Below are 15803 nucleotides of genomic sequence, written 5' to 3' on the forward strand. Positions count from 1 at the left end.
GCCAGAATATTGTATATACAGTGCATTCAGAGGATATTCAGAGCCCTTGACTTTTACCACATTTTGTTACATTACAGCTTTATTCTAACATTGACTTTATAGTTTTCCCCCTCATCAATCTACACACAACACCCCATAATGACAAAGAAAAAACACAAATAAAATGTACATAACTATTCATACCCTTTACTCAGTACCTTTGGCAGCGATTACAGCATCAAGTCTTCTTGGGTAGGAGGCTACAAGCTTGGCACCCCTGTATTTGGGGTGTTTTTCCCATTCTTCTCTGCAGACCCTCTCAAGCTCTGTCAGGCTGGATGGGGAGCATCTGGTCTCTCCGGAGATGTTAGATCGGGATCAAGTCCAGGCTCTGGCAAGGCCACTCAAGGACATTCAGAGACTTGTCCCGAAGCCACTCCTGCGTTGTCTTGGCTGTGTGCCTAGGGTCGTTGTCCAGTTGGAAGGTGAACCTTCGCTCCAGCAGGTTTTCATCAACGATCGCTCTGTACTTTGCTCCATTCATCTTTCCCTCGATCCTGACTAGTCTCCCAGGCCATGCCTCTGAAAAACATCCCCACAGCATGATGCTGCCACCACCATGCTTCAACGTAGGGATGGTGCCAGGTTTCCTCCAGACGTGACACTTGGCATTCAGGCCAAAGTGTTTAATCTTGGTTTCATCAGAGTGGAGAATCTTGTTTCTCATGGTCAGAGTCCTTTAGGTGCCTTTTGGCAAATTCCAAGCGGGCGGTCATGCCTTTTACTAAGGAGCTGCTTCCGTCTGGCCACTCTACCATAAAGGCCTGATTAGTTGAGTACTGCAGAGATGGTTGTCCTTCTGGAAGGTTCTCCCATCTCCACGGAGGAACTCTGGAGCTCTGTCACAGTGACGATCGGATTCTTGGTCACCTCCCTGACCAAGACCCTTCTCCACTGATTGCTCAGTTTGGCCGGGCGGCCAGCTCTAGGAAGAGTCTTTGTGGCTCCAAACTTCTTCAATTTTAGAATGATGGAGGCCACTGTGTTGTTGGGGACCTTAAATGCTGCAAAAATGTTTTTGTACCCTTCCCCAGATCTGTGCCTCGATACAATCCTGTCTCGGAGCTCTACGGACAATTCCTTCAACATCATTGCTTGTTTTTATCTCTGACATGCACTGTCAACCGTGGGCCCTTATATAGACAGGTGTGCGCCTTTCCAAATCATGTCCAATGTAACAAAATGTAGAAAAAGGAAAGGGGTCTGAATACTTATATAAAACGCAACCATTTTATTGAGTTACTGTTCATATAAAGAAATCAGTTAATTTAAATAAATTCATTAGGCCATAATCTATGGATATTTATTTGACTGGGTAGGGGCGCAGCTATGGGTGGTATGGGAGGGCATAGGCACACCCACTTGGGAGCCAGGCCCATGCACTGGGGAGACAGGCCCAGCCAATCAGAATGAGTCAACATGTCAAGTGCACACTCCCTCGAAACTTGAAGCATCTGTGGCAATGACTTATGTGACAACTTCACATTTTAGAGAGTGGCCTTTTATTGACCCCAGCACAAGGTGCACCTCTGTAATGATCATGATCATGTTTCTTGATATGCCACACTTTCCAGTGGATTGATTATCTTGACAAATGAGAAATGCTCACTAACAAGGATGTAAACAAATTTGCACACAACATTTGAGAGAAATAGTCTGTTTTTAGCCTTCAGCCTTCATATAACCATAGCAACGTATTAATATACAGTATTCTGCCCATATGAACACATTTATTTTAGGCCATAAAATTCAGCCTATATATATTGAACACTAATATAAATGTGACATGTATAAAGTGTTGGTTTCATCAACTGAAATAAAATATCCGGCGCCGACAGAGATGGCCGCCTCGCTTCGCGTTCCTAGGAAACTATGCAGTTTTTTTTTTTACGTGTTATTTCTTACATTAGTACCCCAGGTCATCTTAGGTTTCATTACATACAGTCGAGAAGAACTACTGAATATAAGATCAGCGTCAACTCACCATCAGTACGACCAAGAATATGTTTTCCGCGACGCGGATCCTGTGTTCTACCTTACAAACAGGACAACGGGATGGATCGCATGCAGCGACCCAAAAAAACGACTCCGAAAAAGAGGGAAACGTAGCGGTCTTCTGGTCAGACTCAGGACACGGGCATATCGCGCAGCACTCCCTAGCATTCTTCTTGCCAATGTCTAGTCTCTTGACAACAAGGTTGATGAAATCCGAGCAAGGGTAGCATTCCAGAGGGACATCAGAGACTAACGTCCTCTGCTTCACGGAAACATGGCTCACTGGGAAGGCGCTATCCGGGACGGTGCAGCCAACGGGTTTCTCCACGCATCGCGCCGACAGAAACAAACATCTTTCTGGTAAGAAGAGTGGCGGGGGCGTATGCCTCATGACTAACGAGACATGGTGTGATGAAAGAAACATACAGGAACTCAAATCCTTCTGTTCACCTGATTTAGAATTCCTCACAATCAAATGTAGACCGCATTATCTACCAAGAGAATTCTCTTCGATTATAATCACAGCCGTATACATCCCCCCCCCAAGCAGACACATCGATGGCTCTGAACGAACTTTATTTAACTCTTTGCAAACTGGAAACCATTTATCCGGAGGCTGCATTCATTGTAGCTGGGGATTTTAACAAAGCTAATCTGAAAACAAGACTCCCTAAATTTTATCAGCATATCAGCAGACCTTGGATCATTGTTACTGTAACTTCCGCGACGCATATAAGGCCCTGCCCCGCCCCCCTTTCGGAAAAGCTGACCAGGACTCCATTTTGTTGATCCCTGCCTACAGGCAGAAACTTAAACAAGAGGCTCCCACGCTGAGGTCTGTCCAACGCTGGTCCGACCAAGCTGACTCCACACTCCAAGACTGCTTCCATCACGTGGACTGGGACGTGTTTCGTATTGCGTCAGATAAAAATATTGACGAATACGCTGATTCGGTGTGCGAGTTCATTAGAACGTGCGTTGAAGATGTCGTTCCCATAGCAACGATAAAAACATTCCCTAACAAGAAACCGTGGATTGATGGAAGCATTCGAGTGAAACTGAAAGCGCAAACCACTGCTTTTAATCAGGGCAAGGTGTCTGGTAACATGACCGAATATAAACAATGCAGCTATTCCCTCCGCAAGGATATTAAACAAGCTAAGCGTCAGTACAGAGACAAAGTAGAATCTCAATTCAATGGCTCCGACACAAGAGGCATGTGGCAGGGTCTACAGTCAATCACGGACTACAAGAAGAAACCCAGCCCAGTCACGGACCAGGATGTCTTGCTCCCAGGCAGACTAAATAACTTTTTTGCCCGCTTTGAGGACAATACAGTGCCACTGACACGGCCTGCAACGAAAACATGCGGTCTCTCCTTCACTGCAGCCGAGGTGAGTAAGACATTTAAACGTGTTAACCCTCGCAAGGCTGCAGGCCCAGACGGCATCCCCAGCCGCGCCCTCAGACCATGCGCAGACCAGCTGGCCGGTGTGTTTACGGACATATTCAATCAATCCCTATACCAGGCTGCTGTTCCCACATGCTTCAAGAGGGCCACCATTGTTCCTTTTCCCAAGAAAGCCAAGGTAACTGAGCTAAACGACTACCGCCCCGTAGCACTCACTTCCGTCATCATAAAGTGCTTTGAGAGACTAGTCAAGGACCATATCACCTCCACCCTACCTGACACCCTAGACCCACTCCAATTTGCTTACCGCCCAAATAGGCCCACAGACGAGGAATACCTATGTGAGAATGCTGTTCATCGACTACAGCTCGGCATTCAACACCATAGTACCCTCCAAGCTCGTCATCAAGCTCGAGACCCGGGGTCTCGACCCCTCCCTGTGCAACTGGGTACTGGACTTCCTGACGGGCCGCCCCCAGGTGGTGAGGGTAGGCAACAACATCTCCTCCCCGCTGATCCTCAACACGGGGGCCCCACAAGGGTGCGTTCTGAGCCGTCTCCTGTACTCCCTGTTCACCCACGACTGCGTGGCTACGCACGCCTCCAACTCAAATCATCAAGTTTGCGGGCGACAACAGTGGTAGGCTTGATTACCAACAACGACGAGACGGCCTACAGGGAGGAGGTGAGGGCCCTCAGAGTGTGGTGTCAGGAAAATAACCTCACACTCAACGTCAACAAAACTAAGGAGATGATTGTGGACTTCAGGAAACAGCAGAGGGAACACCCCCCTATCCACATCGATGGAACAGTAGTGGAGAGGGTAGCAAGTTTTAAGTTCCTCGGCATACACATCACAGACAAACTGAATTGGTCCACTCACACTGACAGCGTTGTGAAGAAGGCGCAGCAGCGCCTCTTCAACCTCAGGAGGCTGAAGAAATTCGGCTTGTCACCAAAAGCACTCAAACTTCTACAGATGCACAGTCGAGAGCATCCTGGCGAGCTGTATCACCGCCTGGTACGGCAACTGCTCCGCCCTCAACCGTAAGGCTCTCCAGAGGGTAGTGAGGTCTGCACAACGCATCACCGGGGGCAAACTACGTGCCCTCCAGAACACCTACACCACCCGATGTTACAGGAAGGCCATAAAGATCATCAAGGACATCAACCACCCGAGCCACTGCCTGTTCACCCCGCTATCATCCAGAAGGCGAGGTCAGTACAGGTGCATCAAAGCTGGGACCGAGAGACTGAAAAACAGCTTCTATCTCAAGGCCATCAGACTGTTAAACAGCCACCACTAACATTGAGTGGCTGCTGCCAACACATTGACTCAACTCCAGCCACTTTAATAATGGGATTTGATGGGAAATGTAAATATATCACTAGCCACTTTAAACAATGCTACCTTATATAATGTTACTTACCCTACATTATTAATCTCATATGCATACATATATACTGTACTCTATATCATCGACTGCATCCTTATGTAATACATGTATCACTAGCCACTTTAACTATGCCACTTTGTTTACTTTGTCTACATACACACCTCATATGTATATACTGTACTCGATACCATCTACTATATCCTCATGTACATATTCTTTATCCCCTTACACTGTGTATAAGACAGTAGTTTTGGAATTGTTAGTTAGATTACTTGTTGGTTATCACTTCATTGTCGGAACTAGAAGCACAAGCATTTCGCTACACTCACATTAACATCTGCTAACCATGTGTATGTGATAAATAAAATTGGATTTGAAACAAATTTGCACACAACATTTGAGAGAAATCAGCTTTTTTATTTATATGGAACATTTCTGGGATATTTTATTTCAGTTCATGAAACCAACACTTTATACATGTCACATTTATATTAGTGTTCAATATATATAGGCTGAATGTTATGGCCTAAAATAAATGTGTTCATATGGGCAGAATACTGTATATTAATACATTGCTATGGTTATATAAAGGCTGAAGGCTAAAAACAGACTAAACTATCTATTTGTTTTAAATAATGTATTTTTGTTTTATCAAGGTTCTACACCATCTATTAACATCAACCATTTACTATAAAACATTTAGTTATTAACATAAGGGGCATAAATAACTAGGCCTATAACATTTATTTCAAATAACCAAAGAATAGAAAAATGATGGCAATGCTACATGACTACATGGCAATGCTACATGACTACATGGCAATGCTACATGACTACATGGCAATGCTACATGACTACATGGCAATGCTACATGACAATGCTACATGACAATGCTACATGACATGGCTACATGACAATGCTACATAACATGGCTACATGACAATGCTACATAACATGGCTACATGACAATGCTACATGACAATGCTACATAACATGGCTACATGACAATGCTACATAACATGGCTACATGACAATGCTACATAACATGGCTACATGACAATGCTACATAACATGGCTACATGACAATGCAGCACTAAATAAATAAGCTAATGAACAAATGTCCAAGAAGGTGCTTAGCGTTCTGGTCTCATAAGGATTTGAGTTATTGAAAGGATGGAAATTATTAAGTGTCACAAAGAAGTCTCCAAGTAGGATAGATGGATTTTGTAGTATTCACAATAGTGGAGGCTGCTGAGGGGAGAACGGCTCATAATAACGTCCGGAACGAAGCAAATGGAATGGCATCAAACACCTGGAAACCATGGAAACCATGTGTTTGATGTATTTGAAACCATTCCACTGATTCTGCTCCAGACATTACCACAAGCCCGCAAACAATGGGAGCGATGGGAGGTGAAAATTATTTGAATGTGAGAGTGTCCAGCCAGGTCAGGGCAGCCTTTCACAACATTACAGTCTGCTTTTTTTTCTCTTTCTTTTTTCCCATACATTTTAAATCTAATACAGTATGTCAATTTAATATAGGAAATCTCTTGTGAAATCTCACACGTATCTTTTTTGATTGAAAATGGGAACAAATGGGAAAGAAGGACAAATACTGATTTCAAAACAATGAGACTAAATGAAACGACATAGGCCAAATGGATGTGGTGTTTCCTATATTAAATGGACATACCATATTAGACTTCAAATGTAGGGGGAAAGGCAGACATTTTATATAAACATTGGATTTCTGTGGTCCGGATTACCTAATAATTTTGGTTTTCCGTTGGTAGGCCCACCCATGCGTCTCTCCTCACTCGGAAAGCCTGCTCACTGAGTTCAATACCAAAGCAGATAATTGTGATTTGATTGAATTGATGTGAATAATGATAATGATAGTGAAAAGACATTTAGAAAAGCTATGAATGATAAAGAAAAGCTATGAATGATTTAATGAAAAGGAGCTAAAAGAATCATTATTTCACATTCTTTAATAAAATACTCAAACAGAAACAGGCAAAACAGCTTCACTGGTTTCCCGCCAAATAGGCCTACAAGGAAACTCGATGTATCTCGACAATGTTGAGTGCACAAGGGGGTCTGTGCGCTGCGTAGCACCTTCCACAAAAAGTTTTGCGAGACAAAAAGACACGAGGCCGGTCGTGCCTCTCTAACCAGGCTGGGGAGATAAGCATCAACAGTCTGCATACAGACTTCTGGTCTCTGGACCATGTCACCGGCTGCCATAAAGACCATCACTCAAACCTAATCACAGTGATTTACTGTGTCCCAAGTGGCACCCTAATCTCTACATAGGACTTTGGTCAAAAGTAGTGCACTAGATGAAATATGGTGCCATTTAGGACGTACCTACTGTGTTATATTTCTATATGGAGATTTGAAAAAGAGGTCACGTAGCATTTACTTAACAGGAAGCTGACACACACTGCATTACACAAATGACACCCTATTGCCTTTACAGCTTTGACCGAGTAATAACAGGATATAGGGGGTAGGGTGCCATAAGGACCGCAGGTTGAGAAGCTCTAACCTCCAGTTCCATCCAAAAATCATCCTGCCGTTATCATCATGCAACAGCTCCAGTAAAATGGTGCTAGAATGTGAAACCGCTTGGTCACATTCTAGCCTGCATTTATTTACTAAATCCATTTTATCACATACAAATGCTACAAAAAGAAAACAGCAAACCATGGACTAACATAGACACCCAAAAAGTCAATCATTAAAGCAAAAACATTTACAGTACACTCTTACCCTCAAAAGGATCCTGTGGTACCTCATGCGTAAGCAAACTACCTTTTAGCTTATTCAGGCCTACTGTATATGTGCATCCCTACAGGCTTGATTTAATGACTGTGTTTTGTTTCAATGTAAACAGTGGGCTGCCTGGCTCCAAGCAACTACTGGGTGTGGAGTTTGCCTGAGGCATCTGTCCCGACAACTAAAAATGAGAGCAAGACAGCTATTTATAACTAGCATAGGCTTACGTCGCAAACGGCACCCTAATTCCCTATGTAGTACACTACTTTTGGCCAGGGCTCTGATCAAAAGCAGTACACTACAAAGGGAATAGGCTGCTATTTGAGAAGCAGCCATAGAAAGTAGCAGCACTTTTACTGGCTGACGTCGTCCATTAGGCTGATTAATTCCAGAGGAAACGTCAGTGAGTGATGTTTAAGTGACGTTATAATAAACCCAACCTCCTTCCTCTTTCTGATTCCACTGAGTGCGTTTCATACACACACGCACGCACGCACGCACGCGCACGGACACGCCATCAGTGCCCAAGCTCAAACTCCTCCTTTGTCTTTCTGATTCCACTGAGTGCGTTTCATACACACACACACACACACACACGCACGCACGCACGCACACGCCATCAGTGCCCAAGCTCAAACTCCTCCTTTGTCTTTCCGATTCCACTGAGAGAGAGAAAATGTGTCACAAAGCCCCATGCATAATCCATGCAGACCACAGACAGAATAAGTCACAGTATTCTCTTCCACTAGAGCCTGGACCTGCCTGTCAAATTATATAGATGACCTCAATGTCTTCTTCATGGGAAATGGAGGACCTCAAAGTCTTCTTCATGGGATTTCTGATTTCACCTTCCATACTTATTTTAAATCAGATAAGAGATACAGTTGAAGTTGGAAGCTTACATATACTTAGGTTGCATATATGCATGACAAGTCATTTTTCCAACAATTGTTTACAGATAGATTATTTCACTTAAAATTCACTGTATCAAAATTCCAGTGGGTCAAAAGTCTCCATACACTAAGTTGATTGTGCCTTTAAACAGCTCGGAAAATTCCAGAAAATGTCATGGCTTTAGAAGCTTCTGATAAACTAATTGACATCATTTGAGTCAATTGGAGGTGTACCTGTGGATGTATTCCAAGGCCAACCTTCAAACTCACTGCCCCTTTTCTTGACATCATTGGAAAATCAAAAGAAATCAGCAAAGACCTCAGAAAAATAAATTGTTGAAGTCTGGGTCATCCTTGGGAGCAATTTCCAAACGCCTGAAGGTACCATGTTCATCTGTACAAACAATAGTATGCAAGTATAAACACCATGGGACCACGCAGCAGTCATACCACTCAGGAAGGAGACGCATTCTGTCTCCTAGAGATGAACGTACTTTGGTGCGAAAAGTGGAAATCAATCCAAGAACAACAGCAAAGGACCATGTCAAGATGCTGGAGGAAACAGGTACAAAAGTATCAATATCCACAGTAAAACAAGTCATATATCGACATAACCTGAAAGGCCGCTCAGAAAGGTAAAAGCCACTGCTCCAAAACCAACATAAAAAAGCCAGACCACGGTTTGCAACTGCACATGGGGACAAAGATTGTACTTTTTGGAGAAATGTCCTCTGGTCTGATGAAACAAAAATATAACTGTTTGGCCATAATGACCATCGTTATGAGGAAAAAGGGGGAAGCTTGCAAGCCGGAGAACACCACCCCAACCGTGAAGCACGGGGTGGCAGCATCATGTTGTGGAGGTGCTTTGCTGCAGGAGGGACTGGTGCACTTCACAAAATAGATGGCGTAATGAGGAAGGAAAATGATGTGGATATATTGAAGCAACATCTCAAGACATCAGTCAGGAAGTTGAAGCTTGGTCGCAAATGAGTCTTCCAAATGGACAATGACCCCAAGCATACTTCCAAAGTTGTGGAAAATGGCTAAAGGACAACAAAGTCAAGGTATTGGAGTGGCCATCACAAAGCCCTGCCCTCATCCTATAGAAAATGTGTTGGCGGAACTGAAAAAGCGTGTGAGAGCAAGGAGGCCTACAAACCTGACTCAGTTACACCAGCTCTGTCAGGAGGAAATGGGCCAAAATTCACTCAACTTATTTTGGGAAGCTTGTGGAAGGCTAGCCGAAACGTTTGAAAACTAAACTATTTAAAAAGTAATGCTATCAACCACTAATTGAGTGTATGTAAACTTCTAACCCACTGGGAATGTGATGAAAGAAATAATTCTCTACTATTATTCTGACATTTCACATTCTTTAAATAAAGTGGTGATCCTAACTGACCTAAAACAGGGAATTGTTACGAGGATTAAATGTCAGGAATTGTGAAAAACTGAGTTTAAATGTATTTGGTGGAGGTGTATGTAAACTTCCGACTTCAACTGGAAATAGGTAATGTGGGATATGAAGTCAAGTCAAAAAAAATGTTTTTAACGTATCATTGCACATACTGTACATGGCTCCAACACACAGGTGGTTCTATTATATACTATTTATTCTACTGCATGACCAAGTCTCTACGCCATTTATATTAGTAAATATAGTATATTATTACTATGCATACTACCTATTCTATTACTTGTTATTTTTGACTTGACTTTTTTTTATTGATATTATTGTTATTGTGCAGTATTCTTGAGGGAGTATTGTTGAGGGAGTATTCTTGAGGGAGTATTGTTGAGGGGGAGCTGTTGAGGGGGAGCTGTTGAGGGGGAGCTGTTGAGGGGGAGCTGTTGAGGGGGAGCTGTTGAGGGGGAGCTGTTGAGGGAGTATTGTTGAGGGGGAGCTGTTGAGGGAGCACTGTTTTTTATTTTATTTTTTATTATTTTTTCACCTTTATTTAGATGGCCGCCTCGCTTCGCGTTCCTAGGAAACTATGCAGTTTTTTGTTTTTTTACGTGTTATTTCTTACATTAGTACCCCAGGTCATCTTAGGTTTCATTACATACAGTCGAGAAGAACTACTGAATATAAGATCAGCGTCAACTCACCATCAGTACGACCAAGAATATGTTTTCCGCGACGCGGATCCTGTGTTCTGCCTTACAAACAGGACAACGGAATGGATCGCATGCAGCGACCCAAGGAAACGACTCCGAAAAAGAGGGAAACGCGGCGGTGTTCTGGTCAGACTCCGGAAAAGGGCACATCGCGCACCACTTCCCAGTATTCTTCTTGCCAATGTCCAGTCTCTCGACAACAAGGTTGATGAAATCCGAGCAAGGGTGGCATTCCAGAGGGACATCAGAGACTGCAACGTTCTCTGCTTTACGGAGACATGGCTTACTGGGAAAACGCTATCCAGGGCGGTGCAGCCAACGGGTTTCTCCACGCATCGCGCCGACAGAAACAAACATCTCTCTGGTAAGAAGAGTGGAGGGGGCGTATGCCTCATGACTAACGGGACATGGTGTGATGAAGAAAACATACAGGAACTCAAATCCTTCTGTTCACCTGATTTAGAATTCCTCACAATCAAATGTAGACCGCATTATCTTCCAAGAGAATTCTCTTCGATTATAATCACAGCCGTATATATCCCCCCCCAAGCAGACACATCGATGGCTCTGAACGAACTTTATTTAACTCTTTGCAAACTGGAAAACATTTATCCGGAGGCTGCATTCATTGTAGCTGGGGATTTTAACAAAGCCAATCTGAAAACAAGACTCCCTAAATTTTATCAGCATATCGATTGCGCAACCAGGGGTGGTAAAACCTTGGATCATTGTTACTCTAACTTCCGCGACGCATATAAGGCCCTGCCCCGCCCCCCTTTCGGAAAAGCTGACCACGACTCCATTTTGCTGATCCCTGCCTACAGACAGAAATTAAAACAAGAGGCTCCCACGCTGAGGTCTGTCCAACGCTGGTCAGAACAAGCTGACTCTACACTCCAAGACTGCTTCCATCACGTGGACTGGGACATGTTTCGTATTGCGTCAGATGGGAATATTGACGAATACGCTGATTCGGTGTGCGAGTTCATTAGAACGTGCGTCGAAGATGTCGTTCCCATAGCAACGATAAAAACATTCCCTAACCAGAAACCGTGGATTGATGGCAGCATTCGCGTGAAACTGAAAGCGCGAACCACTGCTTTTAATCAGGGCAAGGTGTCTGGCAACATGACTGAATACAAACAGTGCAGCTATTCCCTCCGTAAGGCTATCAAACAAGCTAAGCGTCAGTACAGAGACAAAGTGGAATCTCAATTCAATGGCTCAGACACAAGAGGCATGTGGCAGGGTCTACAGTCAATCACGGACTACAAGATGAAATCCAGCCCAGTCACGGACCAGGATGTCTTGCTCCCAGGCAGACTAAATAACTTTTTTGCCCGCTTTGAGGACAATACAGTGCCACTGACACGGCCTGCAACGGAAACATGCAGTCTCTCCTTCACTGCAGCCGAGGTGAGTAAGACATTTAAACGTGTTAACCCTCGCAAGGCTGCAGGCCCAGACGGCATCCCCAGCCGCGCCCTCCGAGCATGCGCAGACCAGCTGGCCGGTGTGTTTACGGACATATTCAATCAATCCCTATACCAGTCTGCTGTTCCCACATGCTTCAAGAGGGCCACCATTGTTCCTGTTCCCAAGAAAGCTAAGGTAACTGAGCTAAACGACTACCGCCCCGTAGCACTCACTTCCGTCATCATGAAGTGCTTTGAGAGACTAGTCAAGGACCATATCACCTCCACCCTACCTGACACCCTAGACCCACTCCAATTTGCTTACCGCCCAAATAGGTCCACAGACGATGCAATCTCAACCACACTGCACACTGCCCTAACCCACCTGGACAAGAGGAATACCTATGTGAGAATGCTGTTCATCGACTACAGCTCGGCATTCAACACCATAGTACCCTCCAAGCTCGTCATCAAGCTCGAGACCCTGGGTCTCGACCCCGCCCTGTGCAACTGGGTACTGGACTTCCTGACGGGCCGCCCCCAGGTGGTGAGGGTAGGCAACAACATCTCCTCCCCGCTGATCCTCAACACGGGGGCCCCACAAGGGTGCGTTCTGAGCCCTCTCCTGTACTCCCTGTTCACCCACGACTGCGTGGCCACGCACGCCTCCAACTCAATCATCAAGTTTGCGGACGACACAACAGTGGTAGGCTTGATTACCAACAACGACGAGACGGCCTACAGGGAGGAGGTGAGGGCCCTTGGAGTGTGGTGTCAGGAAAATAACCTCACACTCAACGTCAACAAAACTAAGGAGATGATTGTGGACTTCAGGAAACAGCAGAGGGAACACCCCCTATCCACATCGATGGAACAGTAGTGGAGAGGGTAGCTAGTTTTAAGTTCCTCGGCATACACATCACAGACAAACTGAATTGGTCCACTCACACTGACAGCGTCGTGAAGAAGGCGCAGCAGCGCCTATTCAACCTCAGGAGGCTGAAAAATTTGGCTTGTCACCAAAAGCACTCACAAACTTCTACAGATGCACAATCGAGAGCATCCTGGCGGGCTGTATCACCGCCTGGTACGGCAACTGCTCCGCCCTCAACCGTAAGGCTCTCCAGAGGGTAGTGAGGACTGCACAACGCATCACCGGGGGCAAACTACCTGCCCTCCAGGACACCTACACCACCCGTTGTTACAGGAAGGCCATAAAGATCATCAAGGACATCAACCACCCGAACCACTGCCTGTTCACCCCGCTATCATCCAGAAGGCGAGGTCAGTACAGGTGCATCAAAGCTGGGACCGAGAGACTGAAAAACAGCTTCTATCTCAAGGCCATCAGACTGTTAAATAGCCACCACTAACATTGAGTGGCTGCTGCCAACACACTGTCATTGACACTGACCCAACTCCAGCCATTTTAATAATGGGAATTGATGGAAATGATGTAAATATATCACTAGCCACTTTAAACAATGCTACCTTATATAATGTTACTTACCCTACATTATTCATCTCATATGCATATGTATATACTGTACTCTACAACATCGACTGCATCCTTATGTAACACATGTATCACTAGCCACTTTAACTATGCCACTTTGTTTACTTTGTCTACACACTCATCTCATATGTATATACTGTACTCGATACCATCTACTGTATGCTGCTCTGTACCATCACTCATTCATATATCCTTATGTACATGTTCCTTATCCCCTTACACTGTGTATAAGACAGTAGTTTTTTTTGGAATTGTTAGTTAGATTACTTGTTGGTCATCACTGCATTGTCGGAACTAGAAGCACAAGCATTTCGCTACACTCGCATTAACATCTGCTAACCATGTGTATGTGACAAATAACATTTGATTTGATTTGATTTGATTTTGATTTGAGGTAGGCTAGTTGAGAACACCTTTATTTAACCAGGTAGGCTAGTTGAGAACAAGTTCTCATTTGCAACTGCGACCTGGCCAAGATAAAGCATAGCAGTGTGAACAGACAACACAGAGTTACACATGGAGTAAACAATTAACAAGTCAATAACACAGTAGAAAAAAAAGGGGAGTCTATATACAATGTGTGCAAAAGGCATGAGGAGGTAGGCGAATAATTACAATTTTGCAGATTAACACTGGAGTGATAAATGATCAGATGGTCATGTACAGGTAGAGATATTGGTGTGCAAAAGAGCAGAAAAGTAAATAAATAAAAACAGTGTGGGGATGAGGTAGGTGAAAATGGGTGGGCTATTTACCAATAGACTATGTACAGCTGCAGCGATAGGTTAGCTGTTGAGGGAGCGCTGTTGAGGGAGCGCTGTTGAGGGAGCGCTGTTGAGGGAGCGCTGTTGAGGGAGCGCTGTTGAGGGAGCGCTGTTGAGGGAGCGCTGTTGAGGGAGCGCTGTTGAGGGAGCGCTGTTGAGGGGGAGCTGTTGAGGGGGAGCTGTTGAGGGGGAGCTGTTGAGGGAGCACTGTTGAGGGAGCACTGTTGAGGGAGCGCTGTTGAGGGAACAAGCGCACAAGCATTTCTCTGCACCTTTTATACCTGCTGTAAACTGTGTATGTGATTAATACAATTTGATACTTTAGTTCAAGCCCCAGGTCTGTCTCAAACTGTCTGTTTAAGTGACTGCGATGATGCGATTTCCGTCCTCGCACACAATGTGTCACCACCACACTCTACCACAGCTAGAAGAAACACGAGCACTACATTACAGCACGTAACCCAACCCTCCTTTGACACTCAGCCAGCCACAGTCAGCCAGCGTCCCAAGTGGCACCCCATCTACTATAAAAAGTGTACTACCTTTGGCAGCGTCCTATGAACCCTGGTCTAAAAGTAGTGCCCTATATAGGGAACAGGGTGCAATTTGAGATGCAGGAGGTGTTAAGCACCAGGAAGAGGGGAGCATTACATCAACACTAACACATGCATGACTCCCCCTCAGCAACACATAAACACAGCCTTCCATTCATTCAGTATGGGCAGGTCCTTTAAAAGGAATACTTCAGGATTTTAGCAATGAAGACCTTTATCTACTTCCCCTGAGTCAGCTGAACTCAGATGAACCCGTGATCGGGAGTCCCATAGGGCAGCGCCCAATGGGCCCAACGTCATACTGGTTAGCGGAGGGTTTGGACATCATTGTAAATAAGAATTTGTTCTTAACCGACTTGCCTAGTTGAATTTTTATAAAACGTAAAAATCCAAAGTATCCCTTCAAGACTACAGCCAAGTGTACTCGACCCTGAAAAGGAGACATTTCCAACAGCAAGCATTAAAATGAATACATTAAACAGTTTATATGCACCCAGGCTGGCTGGGTCTCGGTCTCTCAGTCTCTCTCATTAAAAGGGCCCATTATGCTGAGCTGTTGGTGCTAGAGGTCGACCGAATGGCCGATTAATTAGGGCCGATTTCAAGTTTTCATAACAATCGGAAATCTGTATTTTTGGGCGCCGATTTCCGATGTAAAAAATAATTATACCTTTATTTAACTAGGCAAATCAGTTAAGAACACATTATTATTTTCAATGACGGCCTAGGAATGGTGGGTTAAATGCCTTGTTCAGGAGCAGAACGACAGATTTGCACCTTGTCAGCTCAGGGGATCCAATCTTGCAACCGTACAGTTAACTAAGTCCAACACTCTAACCATTGCACTCCATGAGGAGCCTGCCTGTTACGTGAATGCAGTAGAAGCCAAGGTAAATTGCTAGCTAGCATTAAAC

General features: G+C 44.6%; 1 protein-coding gene across 2 annotated transcripts in view; it reads right to left on the minus strand.

The window, feature by feature from the left end:
- The window catches only part of LOC123990606 (lysophospholipid acyltransferase 2-like), a 92596-nt gene that overhangs the window by 45491 nt on the left and 31302 nt on the right, over positions 1 to 15803 (minus strand). The gene's annotated exons all lie outside the window — the stretch shown is intronic.

This window comes from Oncorhynchus gorbuscha, linkage group LG12, assembly GCF_021184085.1.
Source record: "Oncorhynchus gorbuscha isolate QuinsamMale2020 ecotype Even-year linkage group LG12, OgorEven_v1.0, whole genome shotgun sequence".
Taxonomy (NCBI): domain Eukaryota; kingdom Metazoa; phylum Chordata; class Actinopteri; order Salmoniformes; family Salmonidae; genus Oncorhynchus; species Oncorhynchus gorbuscha.